The sequence below is a fragment of the Clarias gariepinus genome, chromosome 19 (genome assembly GCF_024256425.1).
Source record: "Clarias gariepinus isolate MV-2021 ecotype Netherlands chromosome 19, CGAR_prim_01v2, whole genome shotgun sequence".
NCBI lineage: Eukaryota > Metazoa > Chordata > Actinopteri > Siluriformes > Clariidae > Clarias > Clarias gariepinus.
Window position 1 is genome coordinate 26,950,465 of NC_071118.1, and position 24,847 is coordinate 26,975,311.

Here is a 24,847-nt window from a genome sequence, read left to right on the forward strand (position 1 = left end):
TTTAAACTCTGTGTGTGTGTGTGTGTGTGTGTGTGTGTGTGTGTGTGGAGTAAAGAAATCTAATCTTTGACAAGTTCAGGTTACAAGATAACTACAATTCTTTTTTTTTTTATGTTCAGAAAAGCTTTAATAATTTGCAGTGTCGTTTTCTATGTGTGTGTGTGTGTGTATGTGGTTGCGTCCGGAACAAAAGCAGCTCTGTACACACAAACAGCCATACGCGCATCAAAGATGAGACAAAGAAAAGCAAAGAGAGAGAGACCGAAGGGAAGAAAAGAAAAGAAACAGAAAAAGAAAAAGAAAGAAAGAAAGAAAAGGACGAGCTCAGGCTACATGAATGCCCAAATGGAATTCGGCTCAATAGAAAGACGAGCGCGTTGGCATGGACACCTGTTGCCATGGAAACCGATTCGTCGAGTCGTCGTTTTGGCACTGAGATACAGGTGAGACTTATTGACCGGCTGGATGGGATCGCCTGGAGCTAAGAAAAAGCTACAAAGCTTCTTGTTTAGTTGGATCGCTTTTCATCGTCACCTCGACTTTTATTGAGTCCAGAAAATTCCTCCTGGAAAAAGATCAAAGCTTACAGTCACCAAAAAAAAAAAAAAATCCTAAAATTACTGTAGAAAAAGTACCAGTTACAGGTACTTTTTTTTTTTTTTTTTTTTTTTACAGTTACCAACTCATGTATAACACCTCATACGCTGGAGTGAAATTAACTGACCCCAATACAATGCAACGGATGCAGCATCAAAAGAACCGGTGTTGAGAAATGTTTAAGACATGAACACCTGGCCTTTATAGTCATACCAACATTAGTGCCGAGCATAAACCTGGAACAAACTTTACCCCACCGTATAAACCTCACCATAACACCCTCGTTTCTGACATACTGTTTACTTTCCTTGGCTTCACTCACAATTATATCTCCTATAAATTTACATCAAGCACTACCTTTTCTACCTGCCGTGTTTTGCTGTTTAATTTGACAAGACTTTGGGTTTGTCTTTGTCCATTGCTTGTACACTGATTTTTTTAAAGCAAAGGTTTGGCAAAAATTTAGTCACCGGTCAGCTTTATGACCTCACAAACCCTTAACCCAGACAAACCGCTCATAAGCCGTAACCTCTCAGATGACTGTGATTGGCCTCTGTGATGATTGACAGTTACTGTACATCATCCCTCCCTCCCTCCCTCCCTCCCTCCCTTTCACCAGTGCTGATGTCTTTGGACCATGTCCACAGAAGGCTAAACTCAAACTCGGAGATGAAGGTATGAAAGGCTCATCAGTTTTTTCATTCACAATCGTAATTCTCTAAACAAGAACCTGTTCGCAAAGTTAAAAACAAAAACATGCCCGTTGAAAGAAGCAGTTAATGAATCTTATTCGTCATATCGCAATGGAATCAGAAACTAAACACACACTTTATATACAGAGTCTTAAATAAAGCGCACACAAAAAAAAATCTTCTGAACGTGTGTCCTGGTTTGTTTGACGTTTGCCTTGTCCACGCTGCTTTTAGGACTGGAATTGGGTCACAGCCGGTGGGGCCACGCCCACTGGGCAAGTCATGTGACTATTTAAAACATTCAGCTCCTGCCAAAGCCTCTTTCGCACAATATCCACCCGGCAGCCGCTCACTGTTCAGGGGAATCAATATGGTGCCACTCAGACTCGACCCAAAATGCCCTTTTTGGCAAAGGAAGGATGCGCTTTCTCGCTCAACTCTCCCGCAATCTTTCAGTCTCTCGAGAGCCTGTGTGTGCGTGTGTGTGTTGGTTATAGAGTACTTATCTAGCATTCTATACACATTCTAAAAAAAAAAAAAAAAAGTATCTGGCTGCTGACGTCTGCGGCAAATTACCAGCTGTATAATGAGAGAAAGATGGGAAGAAATCTATACCGTCGCCATGACGACGGGCCTTCTCCACAGATGTCTGATTATAGATATAGATGTCTTCCTAATGAGCAAGTCGAAGGTGATGGTGTTGAGGGGGAGAAGAAGAAGAAAAAAAAAAAAGAAGAAAAAAAAACTCACCACGTGAGGGAAAAACCTTGAGAACACACAGGATGATGCATCCTCTTCTAAAGGACACTGTGAGAAATCATTTTTTACGCTTTAACAACTACAAAGGCCATAGGAAGGAGTTAAAAAAATAATAATCATCTTTATCGATCATGAGCACAATCAAACTTCTCACAAAATCATTCTCTCTCTCTCTCTCTCTCCTCTTAATGAAAGCAAAAAAATATATAAATAAAATAGGCCAAGGAGGTACGCCAAGAAAAGAGTTACTGCAACTAATGTAACTGATCTGTGGGTGTTAACCTGGAACGGTTGATTATGTAAACCGCTGAAAAAAAAAAAAAGAAGCCTAAGGGCACAAAACAGGAAGTAGAAGAATGACAATCGGTATTCAGCGTGTTCCACTTGTAACTCATCAGGAGTCGAAAGATTTACACAGGGTTCGATGCCTTGGGGTCGATTCCAACTATGGGGTTTTTATTAAAAAAAAGAAAGAAAAAAAAAGAAAATCAGCGCTTCAGGCTTATAGATCAACAAGTCTAGAGGTTCAAGAAACTGAAACACCCGAAAGAGCTACTGAGAAAAGTTTTAACAATAGAAGAGCGAGAAAGAGAGAAAAAAATAAACATAAAATAATGCCAACTAAGGACATTTTAAATTACTGGAACTGAGTTTAGAGTTTAATACATTACTGAATCATTAACTTCGTGGAAAAAACGTGATCAGAAAAATTTCTCATGTATCGAGATCACTTAAACACTTGATGAAGTTGCAGGGTTAAAAATAAATAAATAAATAAATAAATAAATAAAATCAACAGTAAAATCAGAGTGATGTAAATAGTGAAAGTAAGATCATTTCCACACACACACACACACACACACACACACACACACACACACACACACACACACACACACACAGTGATGAGAGCTCACAGGATTGAGACTAAACAGCTGTGTCCATAAAAAAAACATTTGTTAGTGAGATTCATCAAAAAAAAAAAAAAAAGGCTTCAGTTTGTTAGGGAACATGGAGACTGGACTTTGGAGCAACGGAAAAAGGTCACATGACCTAAGGAGTCCAGATTGAGTCTATTCCGGAGCAATGGGCGCGTCCAGGTGAGGAAGAGAAGCTCATGAAGCGATGCACCCATCATGCATAGTGTCCACTGTACAAGCCTCTGGAGACAGTGTTATGATCTGGAGTTGCTTCAGTCGCTCAGGTCTAGACTCATGAGCCTCTATGGAGGTTTTCTTCTTCCCTGATGGAACACGGCAGTATTCCAGGATTTAAAATGTAAAAAAAGAATAATCTTTATTTATTATTACTATTATTATTATTATTTATTTTTTTTACTCATGAACTGTATCGTATGTGTGTAATCAAAGCTTAAAGGCGACTGAATGAAATCTTTTTTCATTAGACCTGAAATCGTCACGGTAACAGTCCTGTCCGCTGTTCACAAAAACAACGTTTTACAAAAATCACAGGCTAAAATTTCAAGTCGCATTTAACTAAACAACCCCGACCCTTTCACCTTTCCGAGTTTGGTTTTTCCGCCAGGTTTCTTGCTTGAGATGAAAAAAGCAGAAAAGCATAATTTTCTGATCTTATTCTTGTTCAAGGAGTTCAAAAACCGTAGACACTTCGATGCATCTCGCTAATTCAGTGGCGCTACACACCGGACTGGGTCATTATTGCCATTCTATAGCAAGGCACTGATTTTACACAAAGGGGAGGGAGTATGAGCGTACTTGGCAACACGGCGACACAAAATAGCTACTTTCACATATAATTACAGCATACAAAGAGGGTGCTGAGCTAGCGCAGGCCTGGCGTGACCACACTAAAGACACATGCAGAGTCAGGTCAACTACAGTAAAAAAAAAAAAGAAAAAAAAAGAAAAGAAAAAAAAAGCCTATATTTAGAGCCCAAACACAGCATTCCCTGTAAAACTCGTACGAGCTCAGAGAGAGGAGAACAAAGACACGACTAAAGACAGGGTGACTAATCCGAGACACGGACACAGGTTAGAAAATAACTTTTCCTGGGGTAGCCAGGATTTGAGCTAAGTCACTTAGACACTCATCCTGCACTTGTTTTTTTGCCACGCGTGTAGAAATATCTCAGCATGAAGACAGCATGTAGGACTAATTTCCCAAATCAAAGAGAATCTTAAGGCTCAGATTACGTGCGAGATGGTTGCATCCACCGTGGGTCGTGCAGGTGATGTGTGGGAGTGATGATGATGCTGCAAGTTGTTGGTGCCAAAACAACAACGTGAAAATAGTAGCGAAAAAAAAAAACCTGTCAGTCATTAACGGAATAATATGTAACTCAAGTTTCAGAATATTTACCGATTTGAACGTTTTTAAAAGTTCCAAAGACAAGATCTTGTTGCTACACATCCAAATGGTGTCAAGACACAGCCTTCACACACACATCACTTCACCTCAATCACAGTAAAATATAATTACAAGCCTCGCCAGCAAAAAAATTTTTTAAAAAGTCTGGATTGGAAAAGCCCTAATTTAACCATCTGCTCACACTGATGTAAAAGCACTCTTGCGCTCCAAACGTGACCGAGATGATTAAAGCTCTCATGCCGTCTTGAAGCAGGAGTAACGTAACGGAAAGCCGTATTTAGTCTAATTATATCCTCGACGGAAAGAGGGAGAGCGGCAGAGTGCTGCTCGGATCTGTTACTGTCATTCACACTGGACTGCGCTTCTCATCGCCACCTGCAGCGGACGCTTTTAGACAAACACGATGGACATTCCCTGTGCCACGCATATCATTCCCGACTACGTGTGTGTGTGTGTGTGTGTGTGTGTTTAGAGGAGAGCATCGCTTCCCATCACTCAGAACGTCAAGAAGAGAATCTAGACTATGAGAAACCCGAAACCCCCACGTGGGGTGGTAAAGACACAATCGCAGCGTAACGCTGGACAGTGCAGACGGGGGCCGCAGGATCGCGAATGGCATTTTCGAGCCATGTGGCTCCGCTTACAGTTCGAGGAACAGGTGTCCGAGAGGACTAGGAAGAGGAAAAGGAGACTCTTTGGAGCTCAGTAACGGTGCCAAGTCCATGAGGTTTTGTCTACGGACAGATGGAATGTTTCGAGACGTCTGGAGAAACCATTCGTTTATAGCCGCTTATCATTTAAAAAAAAAAAAAAAAAAAAAAACAGGTGTCTGAGTAAATTTCTATGAAAATGGATGCGTTGGATCTTAGCTCTACCATTAAATGTTCATGACTGACAGAACTTCAATCCGTTGTAAGGAATGGGAAGACGTACAGTGTCCAAAACAGTTAAAGGAAAACCATCAGCCAGTACTGGGATCTGAGCAATGGAACCTCTGCAGCTACTTACCCTTAAAAGTTTTTTCCTGCAACATGAAACCAGTTCAAAACTTTTGAACCTTTTAGACACCAGTTTGCTTCTCCATGGCGTACAGGACCAAATCATTGTGTCATTCTAAAGTGTGTGTACGTCCCAGCTTTTCCTTAACCTATCCTTAAGTGCTGAGCACATCATCATCATTATATTCTGTTGTTTCGATTTCACGTCCATTGTTTTTCTATTTTCTTTAACACTGCTCAAAAACTTAGTCTCGTTATATCATGAAAATCCCAGCCTTAAGGCGATAAGAGCGGTTCTTAGTTGTAGTCCAGCAAATAGTTGGTGTCATTGTGGAACCAGTTTTCCTGGTTGGGTCTGCGAGTGATGAAATGTGGAGAATCAGTTGGCGTTGAGGCTCTGAACCAGTCCGTGAGCTACCCTGATGGAACAGGGGCAAGAGTGAATTGAAAAGAAGTAACTTGGAACATCAGGTTGACATCCAGTGTACTTCAGCGCAATCTTCAGCATCTTCTCAGTAAGAAAACAGGAATTATAGGTTTTAAATTAACAGAGGTTTACTGCCTGAAGTAAACCCAGTCCTATGAGACTGATTAGACACTATGAATCCTTGTTGTGGTTCACCAGGTCCATGATCGGACGAACACCATCGAAGGTTTCCGCGCTTCTCTTTTTAGGAACCTTTGCTCACAATATAGACAAGCTTTAGGGAAATTAAAGATGCACTTTCCCTACCTGCATATACACTACGTCCAGGTGACACTAGAATGACACTACGGCGATCTGAGCAACAAAACATTCATTAAAACAATTCTGTCATTGTGCGAGTGAATTAAAAGAAAGGAAATACAACACTTTGGATATCGGATTTAACGTCCTCGCTTCAGTTCAATCTCTTTCAGCAAACGAGAGAGAACTTGATTACAGGGTTTAAAGGGACACAGAGATGACGCGTCCTTACCCGCATCCAGTTGTCCCAGGTGTTTCCGCCTCTCTGTAGATCAAATCCCTAGAATCTTCTCATTGGAGAAACATGCTGAGAGTCCGCGCACTGACACACCAGGCTTGATTATGGGATTTGAGCAGATCTCAAAAGTGCTGAGCGATTAAACATCTCCGCTCACTTACCGTTAAAGATCCAGGTGCCAGATGAACGAGAATGAAGAGCTGTAATCTTGAAAAAATGGCCTGATTGTCACATCTGCATGTTTCCTGCTGGATCTCCTTCTCTCTTCAGTTTGATGCAGGGAATCCTCGCATTACGCGCAACGAATCAAAGCGCATCGTACAAAGCGCTAATCGCGCGGCTATAAAGGAACTGTCGCGCTACCTACACGTATGGTACGTCCGGCACTTCTTACACTGCAGGAATCTGAAAAATGAAACTCTCATAGGTGGACAAACAATCGCTCTTTATTTGTATTTTGTTCTTTGTTATGACCCAACCCAAACATTTTCACAAAGACCGGAAAAACAAAACAAAAAAACAAAAACCTGAAACCAGCCGTCAGTCGCAGGAAGCTTTCTCACAAATGTTTGGATCATTTTAAAACTTTAAAGAAACTTTGTTTATTTTATATGCATGGCTATCTATAATAGTTTTTTTTTTTTTATAAACATGAACGCTGTATACTGTTCCATAATAAACAATAATACAAGACAATGTGTGTTTGTTCGTTCATATTTGTCTGAGTCCTGGTTTGAAAAAATAAAATACAATACTGTCACATCTTACCACCTTCCTCATACCTCGACTTATTACCCATCAGCCCCTACCTTGGATCTCCTACCCACAGGAAAATTACTGGCTTGAGAAAAAAAACCACAACTTCCTCATAAGATCATTAAAAAAAAAAGTCCATGTAATGAATTAAACAGGAACAGATGAATTGCACAAGAAAAAGAGAGTTTTTTTCCGCTATTAAAAAACTCAAATCAGGAAAGAGAATTGAAATTAGCACACAAATTCCTGGATGAAAAATAAAAAATAATAATAATTAAAAACAGAATGTGATCAGTAATTAATATTAATTTTATTATTTTTCTGTATGGACCAATAAAGTTACTGATTCTCATGTGCCGAACTGTGTGAAAGTCTGATGCATCCTGTGTGTGTGTAAAAAAAAAAAAAAAAAAAAAAAACAGTTTTTACAGATATTTCTGCCTTTATGAAGTAGACATTTTATGACTATGAGTTGGTACAAAACATTCCTGATGTTTTTGATTAAAAGTTACAGAAATATATTTGTATGCCAGAAAGGAATGTGACACATTATATAAAGTGACCACTTTTCAGACAAAAACTAAAAATAGAAAAAAATAAAGGAAGTTTTGGGGTTTTAAATGCAAAAAAAAAAAAAAAAAAAAGCCAGTGTGACAGTTAACGTCCCCAAAAGAACTGTGGCTGGTTCTGCAGGACGCTTAGATAAACTCAGTATCTAATTTCCTCTAACTTCACTAATTCCACCTGAGACTAACTAGGTTCCTCACACTCAGAGGTGGAATTAACGAATTACATTTACTCGTGTTACTGTAATTGAGTAGTTTTTTTGTGTACTTCTACTTTTTAAAGAAATCTGTAATTTTACTTTTACTCATGTATGTTTAGTGAATTAAGTATTGTACTTCACTATATTCACTTCACTTAATTCACTGAATTAAGTACTGTACTACACTACATTTAAAATCATATTCGCTGCTGAGTAAAAAAAAAAAAAAAAAATGAATGAAATTTAAATTGATTAAATTGAAGCAATGGTGAAAATAAGCTCTTTTTCCCCTCAGCTATCCGGCATAGAGCGTCACACCATATTTAAGCGACGCTTAAATATGGTTTTAAAAAAAAAAAAAGTAACTAACTTTTACTCTGAGTAAATTTTTAATGCACTACTTTTTACTTTTACTCAAGTAGATTTTTATACTGGTAACTTCACTTGTACTTCAATCAAATTTCACTAAAGTTTCCTCCTCTGCCTACACTGCAGCATTTATTTGCATGCGCTCGTATTTTTGTACAGTACTAAATAATTCACCATTTAACTGCTTCGAGCACATTTGGAGACCTTGTGTGATTTGTAATAACTGCGAAGGTTGTCTGTGATCTTTATCCTATACGAATCAACAATTTCAGTAATTTGTAAAGTACAAGATTCCCCCCGAATGATGACCTCCCATATTTCGCCAAACATCGAAGGCGTCCTGTGATATTATTATTATTATTATTAATATTATTAATATTAGTCCGGTGCAAATCAGCATGTCTGTGATTTTAGCCAGGATGTTTGGGTGGGGTTGTATATAAATCTTTTAAGGTTTTTGTTTCCTTTTTGTGAACTTTTTTTCACACATCCTATACAGTATATGGTGGGCTTCTCCAAACCCGTCCAACAAATTAGGAAGCACACAGTTGCAAACAGCGTCATTTTTTTTTTTTTACAGTAACCCTGTAATATTAGAATTTTAACTTCGATTCACTGCAACTTAGAAAAGAAAGGGAAAAAAGAGAATAACTTAAGGGTCCTGCACTGAACCCTGACAGAAGTTAGATTTAATGTAACAATAAAGCTAAAAACAGTCCTCGTCTCTCTCTCTGATGTTTTTTTTTTTTGCCTTAGTCAGTGTGTGCGAAATTATACAGTAAAATATTGTTATAATTCCCATTATTCTACTTATGAATGTCTATAAGAAGATATTAACGGAGGCAAGGACAGAAGACTGTACAAATACACTTATTTATAATGTGCCTAAAGCTGAAAATAAATTCATGTTAGGTTGATTACATTTAATCAGTTACAACATTAGACTATTGTACTGTTACATTTTGGGAAGGAGACTCCAGTGTCATAATTTTGTAATAACAAGGGAAAAATAAAGCTTTGAAGTTTTTCAAACGCTGAAATAGTGTTAACTTGACCATTGACATAATTTGGTTTATTAAGCAAATACAAAGAGAGAGACACACACACTAGTCAGACAAGCACTGTTTTTAGCTTTAGTTTAGATTATTTGTTATATTAAATTTAACTTCACTAAAAGGTTGATGTTGGGTTTCTGTGCAGGACAGTCGAGTTCTTCCTCTCCAAACTTGTCCTTAAACCCAATTCGCTTAATGCGTGGAGCATTATCATGCCAAAAAACATATTTTTTATTTTACTTTTTCTAAGTTGCAGTGAAGGGAAGGTTGCAATGCTAATGCTAAAGCATATAAAAATATATATATATATATGTAAAAAAAAAAAAAAAGACGCTTCCTAATTTGTGTGACCAGTTTGGACAAGAACCCAATGTGCGACAGTCAGGGGTGCGCATACTTTTGTCTGTTGCGTGTACGACAGTCTCGCAGATGTGTTACTGTAAAAATAAACCTTGTGCTAAAGTCTGTGGTGATGGGAGACAACCTGATGTTCGGAAAGTCATTTACATCAACATGGCAACAACTGAAAAATGGCTAATTTAAAAAAAAAAATAATAATTTTAAGTGGAAGTTACATTGTGAATAAGTTCCCAATTAAAAAGCCCTTTGTTTATGGTGTGTGTGTGTGTCTGTGTGTGTGTGTGTCTGTGTGTGTGTGTGTGGGAGAGATAGAGATGGGGCTATTCTGGGAGCCACTAAAGATCAAACACAGAATGGCAGGCCTGGCTCTGTGATGTCCTACCGCAGGTGTCCGTTGTGTGTGTGTATGTGTGTGAGTGTGTGTGTGCACTTGGAAGACAGATCAGGTTTTAACCTCAGAAACACCGGATCCCTTTTAAAGAGTGCCAGTAACCGTGATCCTTTCCCTCTGTGTGCGTTTAAACCCAAGGAGCTTAGTTTCCAGTTTCCTGTTCTCTGTAAATACTCGCGGACGCCGGACGAACGCTGGCATTTAAGAGCAAGAGCGTTTTACCGAATGCTCTTCCTTCCGCGCGCCGAGCCTGGCGTTGCTGTGATGCCGGTTCTGCGCGACAGCTGGGTCTCATCCTGGAGCGGGTTTAGCGTGTTGTAACTCCAGCGCTGGAGGACGCGTTATTAATACACGACGACCGGCGATAATTTAAGACGTCCTAAACCAGATTAAAAACCACTGAAATGTTGTGGTTTATACTAGAATGCACCTTCCAGCCTGAAACACGTTTAATACGTTTATGTTAAGTGCCGCGTGTTTCGCGATTGCGGTGCTAATTTGTTTAATGCTAGAGAGACGTCAAAGAAGGAAAAAAAAGTTTGGACAAAGACAAACAAAAAGCCCGTCTTTTCTTGGTCTACATTTTCCAGTGATGTCATAATACAGGTCGTCCTCGACTTACGAATCCTCGAGTTACGATTTTCTGCAGATATGAACAGACTGCGGTCCTACTTCCAGTTCAATCACAGATGTAGCTCACATGTATTGTACAAAAAAAGTGCACCAGATACCAATATTTACAATTATATACAATATTTTCAGTATAAAAAAATGATGAAATTGTATGCAAGTGTGGGTGTGCTGGAGAAATGAGTCGGCCTCACCGGTTTCAGTGAATCAGTCCAGGAGAACGATGATAAAAAAACGTCTGTTCTGTAAAGCTGTCCTGACGTTGAAAAATCTAAATTTTTATTAAAAAATCCTCAACAAAACAGAGTTCACAATCCAATACAGTGGAAAACAGCACTGAGACAGAATGATGTCTGGGATTCCCCTCACGATTTAAAGGCTTAGAGACAACACTGTTGTACATTTCACATTTCCTTAGGCGTGGTTAAGTTTTTTTCCCCACATGATGGCAGTGTGGGAAGGGGGACAGATTTCAAGTCAAGTGGATCGGTTCGCTTTACGTTGTATATTTGTGTCAAAGGCGTGTAAGACTCACTTTTTCGGACTTAAGAACAAATCCGACTTATGAACGTGATCCTGGAACGGAACATGTTTATAAGTCAGGGGCTACCTGTAATGAAAAAAAAAAAAAAAGTGTAGAAATCCAGTGCGGAGACTGATCAATCCCAGAATGCAATGCAAGAGTTGTATACAAAGAGTTATAGCCAGTGTATGATCTACAAGATGACTTCTTGTAGTATTAGCAAAAAAGTCATGTTACTCTGGAGCTAAATCCCTCTGCGTGATGTGAAAACAAGATGAAGAACTCTTTAACGTGGTTTAATCACACGCTCTTCAGTCTATAAAAGTCGTCTCTCTCTCTCTCTCTCCCTCTCTCTAAACGCCCGTCGTAAACGCAGTGGTATTCCCTGCGGTACATCGGCTCGTTTCCTTCTCTATAACCCCATAACGAGGTGGTGACGCCTCCCACCTGCAGCTGCATGCTGATGTCGCGCGCTGATTTAGGGTCAGTGTGCACAAAAAAAAAAAAAAACACACAGAGCATCTTTGAGCACGGTGTCCTCCGGCACTACCAGAGTGTGTGTGTGTGTGTGTGTGTGTGTGTGTGTGTGTGTGCGCGTGTGTTTGTGTAAGAGAGTGTAAGTATGTGTGAATGAGTTTGCCGGGCCTGAATGCTGGCAACCACACAGAAAAGCAAAGAAAAGATTTAACACACACACACACACACACAGGGTGTGTTACAGTGAGGATCTGACTCTTCATGCCCATTGGCAGCAGGATGTGTGTGTGAGTGTGTGTGAGAGAGAGAGAGAGAGAGAGAGAGAGAGAGAGAGCTCTCGCTCTCTCTCTCTTTACTGTGACGTTTTAGTGCAGAAGTTCTACACTTCTCTTACACAAACACACACTCTCACTCACACACACACACACACACACACACACACACAACAAAACAGAAGAACGAACAATGACATTTATCCAGGTGAGGTCAAGTGAAAAAGAATAACAGAGACAGAAAAAAGGGGGACAGAAAAAGAGAAAGCGTAAGAAGAAGACCACACAGACACACAGTGTCGGGAAGAGAGAGAGAAAGAAATATGAACACTCAGGAGAAAAAGAAAAAGAGGAGAGACAAAGTAAGAAGAAGACCACACAGACACACACAGTCACAGAGAGAAATAGAGAGATTAAAAGATGAAGAAACTGAGAATGAGAGAGAAAACAGACAAAATAGTAAGAGAGAGAGCGAGAGAGAGAGAGAGAGAGAGAGAGAGAGAGAGAGAGAAAGATCGACCACACACACATACACACAGTCACAGAGATTTAAACGGAAAAGAGAGAGGGAGAGAGACTCATGCAGAAATAGAGACAATTCAAAAAAAAAAAAAAAAGATACAGAGTACAGGAAAAAAATAATTAGAAGAGGAATTCATCATCATCATCATCATCATGAGCTGAACCCGACAGAGTGTAATGGAGGAAACGTGACATGATCAGGAGGCCTGAAGGAAACCCAAATCCCTCTGTAACAAAAGACTGAAGTGGAGGAGGCGGAAGAAGATGAATTTACTGGAGCAACTTGGATTAAAGTAAACTCCAGAACAATGAGCACAAAGAACCCAAAGGGAACGCAGGTGAGGAACCTGAGAGTGAAGAGGCAGACAAACATGCACACACACACAGGACAAGGCAAAAGTGGGAGGAGCTTCTGACCTGCCGCTCTTATGCGACGCTGCGCTAGACCAGGCGATCCGTCCTGCGGGGGAGATTTATACGATCCTCGGGCTAGACAGGTAGAGAGAGACAGACAGAAAGAGAGAGAAAAAGAAAGAGAGAGAGAGAGAAAGAGAGAGAGAGAGATAGATAAAACAGTAAGATTATTATTTTTTAATGAGTTTTTAATGTGTGAGAACGACATGAATAAACTTTAAAGCAGCATGCGGGATGCACAAAACACACATAGCTTCATGCTCCACGCACACACACACAATCGGCTATGGGCATCTCTACTGACCACTGCACAAATCTTGATGCACCTAATTCTAACCAAACTGCCAAAAGAAGGAAAGAGAAACAGGCAGGGGCACAGAGAAAGAGAGAGAGTCAGAGACAGAGAGAGAGAGAAAAAGAGACAGGGACACGGAGAGAGACAGGCAGGGACACAGAGCAAGAGCGAGAGACAGAGAGCGAGAGAGGGAGAGAGAGAGAGAGAGAGAGACACAGAGAGAGAGAGAGATAGGGAGACAGAGAAAGAGAGAGAGAGACAGGCAGGGACAGAGAGAGAGAGAAGACTGAAAAGGAAGTGAACAGTCTGAATGGGCAGCTGTGAGTAAATGAGGGGTTGATGAACTTTTGAGCCTCGTAAAATTCTCACACTGACACCATCTGGGTGTGTGTGTGTAGGGGGGGGTGCGCATCTTCTGCTTTATACAGGCAGTAGTTTTCCACACAGGAATCGTCGTCGTCATAATGAGAGCAACGTGTGACAGCATGCAGGTGTAAATGTTTTCCAAAAGCAGTGAGATTACACTCCTGGCGTTCGTTCATGCTGACCCTCATAAACCGTAAGAAAAAAATGCAAGGCATCCACCCAGTGAAGTGTTAGCCAACACTTACTCACTCACACACACACACACCTCACATTTATACTCAGACAAAGGGAGAAGGAGGAGCGTGTGACAGGAAAAGTGTTAATCACTGTGGTTTCATCACGGATCGCTCCTGAACTGCTGCTCTAATCGTCCATCAAGATCCCAGCAAAGTGCTGTTTCAGATACCAAAGGGGCAACAGAAATACAGCTCCATGCTCACATCATAACTAAAGGCGTTTTTACATAAGGGGCCCGAAATCGTTTCCGAGAACACTTAATCCCAAATTCTGGTTCGTTTTTCATCAGTGAGAAAAACAATCTGAGATGTCTGGAGCAGTTTCTCAGCTAGGTGACCCCCAATGGCTCACACAAAACCCGTCTGGAACAACCACGAAATACTGACTCCAAAGCTTTACACACCTGCCGCTCCAGGCCAGCTGTTGGAGAAATTAATAAAAGCTTTTGGGTGAAAACTTTAGGAGAACCTGGACGAGGATAGTAGGAGAAACTCCAGTAAAAATGTTCAAGCACACAATGTTGCTGATTAGAGATGAACAAAACATCCTGGCAGTGTTACCTAGCTAGCTAGCTTAGGATTGTAGCAGTGCTAGCTAGTGAGTTTCATCTTAGCTACAAGCCTGTTCGATTCTCCCTGAGCAAGTCGACTTGACCGAAAAATAAGAAAGTAATTTTTATTTTGTTTCTAAAAGTTTGCTATTACTAGAGATGAAACTCCCAACAGCACATGACATGATGTTTTGAGTAGAAAAAAAAAATTATATATAAAAAATTTGTCCCCCCATCTGCTTTGTTTTTGCAACCCTGGGGGCGTGGCTGACATCAGAGTGAAGTCGTTCTGGAATTTGATTGGCTGTTCGAAGCTGTTACGAAGCTCCTAGGGGCGCATCGAGATAATGGAAATCTGTACTCTTTCACCAGGAAAGCATCGAGCCCTGCTGTCTATGTGATATATTCATCTCTGCCTGTTATTGTTGCTTAGCAACCACAGTGACTACACTGCGTGGCGGAAGAATTGTTCATTGCAAAAAGCATTAGTGATAAATTACTATTTAGGAAACGCAATAAGCCACTCGATCGAGAATGTGTTTTTACTGAGAGTGTATCTTAATCGGTTTATTAATTTATTTAGGAATAACCGACGACTCTCTGACTTAACACAAACATCTGGGCTAAATTGTACTTTGAAAAAAAATAATAATTAAAAATATAATAATAAATTAGAGGACAAACCACAACGTACCCCTCCCTACACACCCTCTCTCTTTCTCTCTTCCTCACACACACATACACATACATACACAGACAATTACAAACCAGCCATTGTTTTCTAAATCGCATGCAAATTAAAGCGTCTCCCACAGGAACCCAGAAGGGGAAAAAAAAAAAAAAAACTATGGCCGTGTTTACGCTGAGCTCCATCACGCCTCGTTAAACAGCTGGCGATAAAAACACCGTACGAAAATGGACAGGAAACTTTTGTTATATTAAATAAAATGTAGCTTTAGGAACTGAAGAGCAAACTGATCTGATCTGAGATCACTCTCGTATCATCCGGAGAGACATACTGTAGATAAATGAAGTATATATAAAATGAACCTGGGAGCACACGGAGGAGAAAGAGAGAGAGAGAGACATGTCGGAGACGTGTCGTCTGTGGTGTCTGGCACACGTTGTACTCGTATTCCCGTTCCAGCAAAGACCTCACCTTCTTCTGTAAAGGCATGCAGGGAGACGCGGACTGACCGAGCGACCCGGACCCATGCAACAGAAAAAAAAGAAGAAAAAAAAAACAGGTTTGCGTGCTGAAGGCTCGGCTGCCAGACAGCCACATGTAGGTCAGAGCGCTTTACGGACCGCTTGGTTCCTTGCGATTGTTTAATTGTGTGATTATTAGAAGGAGGGGTCCATCGATTCAGATTATCAACAATGGATTCAGTTTTGATTTCTGGTCCGGCTTTTTCTCCAAACTTTGAATTAGTGAATTATTCTAATCAGTTATATCGTACCGGCTGGTGACTACAAGTAAGATCCAGTGATAAATCTCTGACATTTAGACAGTAATAAAGTACAGGAGATATAAGACTGCAGGTTTATCTACAAATCTAGACACAAAATGCTTTGGGATCAAAGAACATTACAGTGGAAGGAAAAAAAATTATATATATATATATATATATATATATATAGATATATATATAGAGAGAGAGAGATATATATATAAACTGACTTTATAATGGCCCCTTTATCCACCACATTAACTTGCATTTTCTTTCCTAATAGACTCCAAATGTAGGAAAGTAGGAACACCCGTGTTTCCACTCCCGACCCCACGCCAAGTAAGAGTCCTCCCACGTGCACTATTCATCCGTTTGTGACTTGGGAAGTAAAAAAACATGCTAGGCGACCAAATACTGTGAGCACAGCAGGACCAAAAACTTTTCCAAAAGCGCATCTGCCTGAAGAAAAATCATTGACGTGTCTAAGGACTAAAATTATCAGAAAGGGAAAAAAAAAACAGTAAGTTATTTAGTCTATAATTTTCTTGAAGAAGGGGAAAAGCAAATAAGCGTTGCTGAAAAAAACAACAACAAAAAAAACAACACATAGTAGCAAGTGAATTTAATCTGGTCTTAAAAAAAAAAAAAAAAAAAAACCTAGTGGGTATAAAAATGTGATTTTTAAAATAAAACTTTCTTGGCCACGCCCCCTACCTGAGTGATGCTGCCGGACTGGCGAACTATTCCTGTCCTGCAGCTGAATCCGGCTCTAAAGTCAATACTGAACGCGTCGACACGCCGTACAAACTTTTTGCGGCTTTCACGTTGCTGAACCAGTGACTTCCTACTCGCAGGACGTCCCGATGTCTCATACGTCCTTTTCAAAAGTGCTACTTCAGCTTCACATCATACAATATCCCGTCCGTTATGCTAGGACCGTCCCATCCCCCGACCTTTTGTCAGCAGTTCACAATTGTCCCCAATTATCCCCCTCACCCTGTTTCACACACAAACACTCTCTCAGTCTCATTGACTCCATCACTCTCACACACACTCCTCCACGTCAGGTGTCAGCGCCTTGCTCTCTCTCTCTCTCTCAGCTATCGTGTACTTCAGGGGGTCGACAGGACGCAGCCTTAGATTGATGAGTTAAAGGTCAAAGTTGGCGTCTTGCTCAACAGACGGAGGAAACGCGCTTCTCTTATGATGGAGGGGCCTGAGAGACAGGAAGAGGAAGTGGTGAGGTCACGGGTCGGGCTCTTTATAACGTCCGACTGTGTTGTCTGAAGTGACGGAATGACGGTTCGATTGTGGAACGAGGAGATCGGCGCACAATGATGTCTGACGGATGAAGAGATGCAGATGGTGTTTGAGAGAGCGAGCACTTCTAGATACTAAAACCTCCACTTACTGAAGTCATCTGGTTGACGTAATCATAACTTTGGGAAACGGTTTAATAAAAAATAAATTTAAAAAATGGGGGTGGAGCTATCATGACAATGATAAACAGTAATGGCTATTAGCTTAACTCAAAATTTAAATAGTATCAGAAAGCTTTTACCATGGTAGCTTTTATAAGCTAAAACTTAGACTGTTCTAACCTCAATAAACACAACTCCATCATAATTACAAGTGTTCTCAAACGTTACGAAGCATAATACTCACTTTTAATGTAAATAATAATTAATAAATAATAAATCATCACATACCCCCTTAACATAGCTGTAGTCCATGAATAATATGTTCACTTTGTTTTATTTTAAAATTTCCTATTCTCGAGCTTTCTGCCAACAATACAGTACACACTGGGCCTGAGTTGACGTTTGGGGTTTGGGTCCCTAAATATAAGTTGACGTTCGTCAGATTTGGTCCAATTAACCTGATTGTTTTTTCTACTCGCATTGAGCCGTCAATGGTTGATTCATAAGTATATGATGAAAAAAAAACATTAAAAACAACGTTGATGTCAGAGACGGCGAAAAAGTCTGATTTTAAGCCAAAATTTCTAAACTACAGCGTCACTTAAACTTTTTTTTTTATTTTAATCTGAGCATGTTTGATTTATACCTCGACACACCCAGTGATCCAAGAAGCCTTCAAATCATCCCTCCCTCAATTCCCTTTTCATTCAAAAGATTTGAGCTTGTTTTTCAAAGTTTTTCTACATGACTCAATTTTTTTTAATTAAAGACCTTTATTAAAGTGATTGATAAATGCTCAGGGACTGGACTGCACTCCTACATGAAATTCGCTTTGGGAGCGGGCGTGGTCCTTTGATCTCAGTGTTTTTGGGACGTGTTGGTACTTTTACACAGATTATGTCATGGTTTTCTTTTTCCTTTTTGCATGACTCTGGAAATGTGCTGGTGTGTAATAGTGATGATCATTTATAGGCTTAAGAATCAAATGGAAAGAGAAAAAAAAACTATTTATTTAAACCAATAGAATATAGAATTAATGATGAACATGGGAATAAAAAGCGCCATATAAATCCAGATTGTAGATTTAGTCCTCGTCTGTGTCTCTGGGAACCGGAATCTCAAATCTGGATTTTGTTGCACAAGCAGCATGGTGTTTGCACAACAATTGTGCTGGAAAAGCCTGAGCGCCAAGCCTCTCAGCCCTGACGGGGGCCCTGCTTTTCCAAAAGCGTCAGAGTGTAAAGACGATCCGGAAAGGACAAGTGGCTCGGTGATCTTTCTGCTATGGTGCGTTTAGACAGACAGACAGACAGAGAGACAGACAGAGAGTCAGACGGCGAGACGGCTCCTTATCCGTCCATAAAACCGTGGCTTCTGATCGAAGATAGAGAGCATATTTACAGAACTGAGTTTATTTGGATTGCGGGACTGTTATGCCAAGAAAAGTTTCAGAAAGGTTTACAGAGGCTGGGACGCTCAAATAAACGCCTGCCACAACTGACATCATTTGTTGAGTCATGAATCATAACACGGCAGCAGGATGCCTGCGGCTCAGGTGCGACTGAAGAAGGGGGATTAAAGAAATGAAAAAAAGGAAAGAAAAAAAAGACAGAGTAACTCGAAGAAACCTTTCGTCATCAGGTGAAATGAGCAGAAGACGACAAGTAAAACACAAGCGCATGAATGTTAAGCAGGGAAGGCTTTGTTCACAACTCAGGATATTTATCATTCTTCCAGACAATTGCACACAGAAAACAAGCCTGCACGGAAAACACAATGGTCGACTAAAACATGGGGGCCTCGGCTAAGTTGCTAGGAAACCTTTGATGCTACGGGATGATGCTTCAAGAAGCTCATTGCTTACGGACAGGCCTGAGGAGGATTTGTGTTTGGATTTGGTTCCATCACTAGCTAATAGAAAGTCCTCTCATCTGTGACACTTCAGTTGTGATAAACGTGTAAGATCAGGCCGTTAAGGCGAGACAAACAGTATGCTTCATTCTGAAAGGGTTTTGCGCAGAGAATTTTGAAAACATGTTTAAGCCTAAAGGGCGTTTTTCACATTAGGGACACGGGATCCTTTCTGATAACGTTTGACCCCCCAAACTCTGGTTCATTTTGATTAGTGAGAACAAGATTGTTCCATTCTCGAGTCCGCTGGTAAAGGGTGGACTCAGGCACAGTATGCCAATCAGATAAGGAGCGAAGGGCAGACCAATCTCATTCTTTACCTGCTCTTAACAGTTTTCCCGAAATATCATTAAGTATATCACGAAATTTCCTTTTTTTTTTGTTCTCTTCTTCTCTTGTGTTGACTGGCGACTCACAAACCAAGTATATGCATACTGCCACCTGCTGTATCGGAGGGTGTAAATACCCGAGAACAGAGACCAAAAAACAAACAAACATGTAAACGCTGTGCAATGGAGAAGCAGGTTGGAGGGCAATCACTCCTAAACATAGTAAACAAGTCAATCGTGTCTAATGTGAAATTAGGAAGCCAGAAAAAAAAAAAGAGAGATCTATGCTCGTTTTTTTTTGTTGGTTAGAATGTTATTTTCTGTTATTTAATATATTTAAACTTTACACTTTTATACATCTGAGATTTACAGTGTCAATAAATGGCAATAATTTGCCTTAATTTGTGTTGAACAGTTTTTCAGTTCAAATAAATTCAGTTTTTCAGTTCAAATAATTCAGTTGTACACAAACAAACTTTCCATATCAGCTTATACTTAAAAGGAACCTTTTATTAAAGGGAACCTATTATTTAAAGGAACCTATTATTTAAAGGAACCTGTTATTTAAAGGAATCTATTATTTAAGGGAACCTATTATTTAAAGGAACCTATTATGCCAATTCATTCTTAGTCATGTTCAGACGTTTACATGAGTCTCAAGTGTAAATGTGTAAAAGCGAAAAAAAAATATGACAAAGGGGGGAAAAAGGTGCTTTTTCCTTGTTCGTATTGCACAGAGTTTAAACAAACCAGTTAGATTTTCCCTCCTATGTGACCTCATACAAGAAGATCCCCTCCACTTAGCTCTATTGTTCTGTGGAGGGGTGTCGCTCAGGAGTAGCTCATTTACACAGACACTGAAACAACATGTTTGGAATTATCTAAGGGGCATTTCAGCTCTCAGAGTCATATGTTAAAAAAAATAGTAATACAATATGGGACCTTAAAGGTTTCAGAGAAGGTTTCTGTGAGATAAAGAATCATGGAAGCTTATAAATACAGTACTTCCATGCTTACACAGCCAAAAGAGATTTTTGCCTTGTTTCTCTCTCCCTTTCTCTCTCCCCTCATGTTATATGATGAATTCGTGGCCTACATTCTTCTTATTGTCTTTGTAAAAGCTGCAGCTCACTGAGTCTGGGTCAGAATAACTGTACTTAGATCAGCTGAGAAGAAAGAAAAAAAGAAAAAAAAGAAAAAGGAACGGTTTCTAACGGAGATGAGCAAACACAGCCGAGCCAACGGGACATGCAAATCGGGCTGCATGCAAATGCCATGCGTAGCACTGAGCCCTAACAGTATGGGGCTTTATATGCTGCTGGGGCAATTTTAGGGCGAGAGGAATAAGTGCCCGAGTGCACGGAAGACGTAATTGCAGGCTAGAACCGTGATGCCATGCACTCGTGAGATCATGCAGGGAAAAAAAAAAAAAAAAACAGAGCAGGCGCTTTATTACAGAGTGAGGCAGCTGGGAAACGGCAAACAACCACCTACTTGTACGTCATGGCGTCGAAAGGCGCTGGGTGATTCATTAAAAAAAAAAAAAAAAAAAAGTCCCTCTGGTTCCACGTCTTAAACAGCTGAGAGGGGAACTGGATGCTCCTGGAAGATCTGTGGAAAACAGAAAAACACACGGGTGTTAGGAGGGGAAACATAAACACAGTATTGTACACATGGTGGAACATACGGATAAAATAAAACAAACAAAACAAAATCCCACCACCACTTGTATCCGTCAACGTTTCCAATACAACGCTTAAATAAAAAAAAAATTTTTTTTTTTTTTTAAGTTAAAAAAAAAAACACTCATTTTGTGTAATCCACCCTGAAAACCACACCTGACAAACATACACACGCATCTATGATCTACTGTATACGCACACACACGCAAACAGACAAACACACACACACTGTGTGCCTGCTTCGCTCAGACCGCTAACCCGAGCCAAAGCTTGGTGGAAAGAGAAATCTGCCATCTTCATGGGGGACTCGGTCGTCATGGCGACGGGGAGCCGAGGAGAATAAACGGAGCGCGTTGAGGAATTTCACCGCGAATAACAAGTGTGTCATGAGCGCATAGCATCAATACTATACATTTCATACACAAATACACACACACAATAATGTATTATTACTATAGTTTTAATGATGAATTCTCAAATGTAATATATTTTTATGTTAAGTGATGATTAATAACTTTATGAATCGTTGGTCTCAGAACAAGCGCTAGTTTATAGAAACACAATGTTGTGTTTCTATAAACTATAAATGTATAAAAAGGAAAATGTGTGTGTCACTCTTTAAGACTTCTTGTATGAAAGGAAATAAACATTGATTATTGGATTGCGTGACTGGTTTAGTTTGCTGCCCTCGCACTACGTCACAATTTTAGATTTTTTTCCGATACCTCCCAAACAAAATGTGTTCTGTTCCTCAAGTACACACTAAATATTTATAGATAATAACCTCGGATCAGCCCTGCGTGTTTCCCGACATGCAGAGCCTGACTTAAGCCCCCTTGCTTATCTCTGCATTACGGATTAAAATAGCAACAAGCTATTATCTTCGTAGCGCATAGTAACACGCCTCACGTCAACACGCTGGACTACGCTCGCAGGAGCTTGATGGGAAATGATAAACAAACTCTAATGCTCCAGCAAGGAATTAATTCTTTTCATTTACTGCCCATCCCTCTAACCATATTATCGATCGTGGAAAAAAAAAAAAAGGAAAAAAAAAAATAACAAGAAAGGAAGACGGGCAGATGTAGTATTTAATGATGTTATTCAGGACACGGCCGGCCTGATTTGATTTACTGCCTCATGATTGCATTGATCCGGGCACAGAGCTGAGAGCTGGACGACTGCGTGGCCACGTGTCAATATCAGATTACATTCACGCTGCCAGGATGAAATCTATTTAATGTGAGACAGACCTCGAAGGACACGATTTTATTATTATATATATATTTTTTCATCGGATCTGATCCAGGATCGTACGCCGTCCAAGGCCGCATAGTTATCTGATACGAGACATAAACTCGAGCAGCTTTTTTTTCTTTTTTTTTTTTGATGCACATACAGTACAATACTGTGCAAAAGTACTAATCCCCTTTATTTCTTCATATGTTCCCTTTGAAGACTTTCTTGTATTTTTAAAGAAGTCTTGAAGAATAGTTCTCCAGACTTCCTGAAGAATTCTCATTGTTCAGTCCAGTTCCTGTACCTGAGCAGTTTTAGTGGAATGTTATTCGTTTTTTAGCATTAAAAAAAAAAAAAAACATTTCATTGAAGGCATAAACCAGTGAGAAACAGGTGCAGATGATGACAGATGATGATCAGGACAGTGATTAGTCTACTGATGATACTGAATGCTGAGCGGTTGGAACAGACGAGAGGGGAAATGAGGTTGTTGCTGAAGCTGTTACATAAACAACCAGTTTTTAAATTGTATTTTTAGGCAGTTTGCAACCTGTAATCTAATCCACATCATTAAATTTAATATAAACGATACTGTACGATGCACCATCGTGTCGTTGCCTTTCAGAACAATATGGATGAAGTCTACAGCAGAGCAGTAAAAGGACGAAAAAAAGTAGGAATAATTTTGTGCAAAACTACCATGTGAAACAATTCAACAAGACATCTGGGAGGTTCAAATTAGACCTGCAAATTTTGCTCTTTTTTCCTAACCAAAATTTGAACATGTTAACAATTAATAAATTAAATAACCATTAATAATTAAAAGTAACAAGAAGCAATTTTTTCTTTTTTTTTAAAAGTTTGATTTAAATTTAAGTTTACACAAATTTAATTTCTAAAAAGAAGGCTGTTAAAAAAAAATCCTGCTTGTGTCTCAGATTCAAAAACGAGTTAGAGAAATATTTTTCCAAACAAACATCTAACCTGAGTTAATTTTTTTAACAGCAATTACAAGATTAACAATTAATCATTAACATCCCGAGTTCACTAGTACGGGGGTCCAATCTATCTGCTCCAATCTAGAGATATTTTAAAACTTCTATGTGTTGTGCAAACTCACAAAACATTAGAAACAGAAAATGAAAATTAGAAATGACAAGAATGTTATGCATGTGTTTATGCCAAACCCTCTCACATCTGACACACACACATACTTGCTCAATCTCTATACCGCTCACTCATTCGGGAATGGCAATTAGGCTACCCTGCATGTCTGTGGACTGTGGAGGAAACCCGACAGTGCTAACCAGATCAAAATTACCACACATTTATTGCTGCATATCTGACGAGGCTGTGTTGTAAAAGCAAGCTTGCATCCTTTGATGCAGGAAAATGTAATCAGTGGAAGCATCACAGCGATAAACTTGAGAAGAATCTTGCCTGTCAGGTCTTTGGTCAGTATGTCTCTAGGATTTTACTCCGTGTTCGTTTTGTTTTGCCAACTTTTAAATTACAGAATTACCCAAAGCACTACTCCCACTCGGGCCGCTCCTCCCAGAAGAAAGAGGAATTCATTATGTAACTGTTTGTCCAGCTGTGACACGCACATCCAGTCTCGTTCTGCTAAATGATGAAAGATCTGCAGGAGTAAACCGGGGCGTGACCGCGGTCAGAGCCTCGGCCAAGGGCCGACCGCCTTTAGGCTCCTGAGTCTCGGGGGAGGAATCGACCGCTGGCTTCCTCTCATTACAGTTTCAACACATCTGCTTCATAATCTAAAGCGTGACACGCAATCAGACCGAATGTTTGAAATGATAATGAGTGTATTTTGACTGGAACGATGTGGACAGGAGGTTCATCCTGACTGAAAGGCCAGGAGTGAGGAGCTGGTCCTGAGTGATGAAAAGACACACGCTGCTGTTACTACTACTTAAGCCCCTGGTGAGGGGAAAGAAAAAAATAATCGATTTCCCGGGGCTGTGAGCCAGCACTTCTGCGGAAAGTAGAAATGGGCGTGGCTCACACGGCTCTGTGGGGGAGGAAGAGATTTGTTTAGCCCGCTGCATATACCTCAGAGTCTTGTGTTAACTGCGCTAACTCCAATCAGAGGAAAGTGCTCTCCGTCCTCTTCCACATACACGCCCAAAACTGGATCGAATATTTGACTGACATTGTAGTATCTAAACATATAATAAGACTGTAAAGTGTCTGTACAGGTATTTGTAAACTAATTATTCGGGGGGGGGGGGGGGCACAATAAGATGGTCTTGGGAATTTTTGTTTGTCTGTCTGTCTGATTGTGCACGCATCACATGATAAATAATAAAGAAATTTGATCACAGGTGTATTTGGCCGAGCTTGAGGTAACACAGTGGTTCTCAAACATTTTCTGTCATTCCCCACTTAAGGGGGTGGGTGAATTTTCAATCCCCACTTGTCAACAAAATGATAATGAAATCGGTCGAGTTTAC

General features: G+C 40.1%; 1 protein-coding gene across 5 annotated transcripts in view; it reads right to left on the reverse strand.

The window, feature by feature from the left end:
- The window catches only part of sema4d (sema domain, immunoglobulin domain (Ig), transmembrane domain (TM) and short cytoplasmic domain, (semaphorin) 4D), a 60,403-nt gene that overhangs the window by 19,484 nt on the left and 16,072 nt on the right, over positions 1–24,847 (reverse strand). For 3 of the 5 annotated variants that reach the window (XM_053478545.1, XM_053478547.1, XM_053478548.1), the window contains exons 2-3: positions 20,950–21,066; positions 12,899–12,970 (exon numbers count right to left, since the gene is read on the reverse strand). The gene's annotated coding sequence lies outside the window, so the exon portion shown is untranslated. Of the gene's footprint in view, positions 1–4,388; positions 4,408–6,521; positions 6,733–12,898; positions 12,971–20,949; positions 21,067–24,847 lie in introns of those variants that run through there. The other 2 variants (XM_053478550.1, XM_053478551.1) reach the window with 2 other exon arrangements.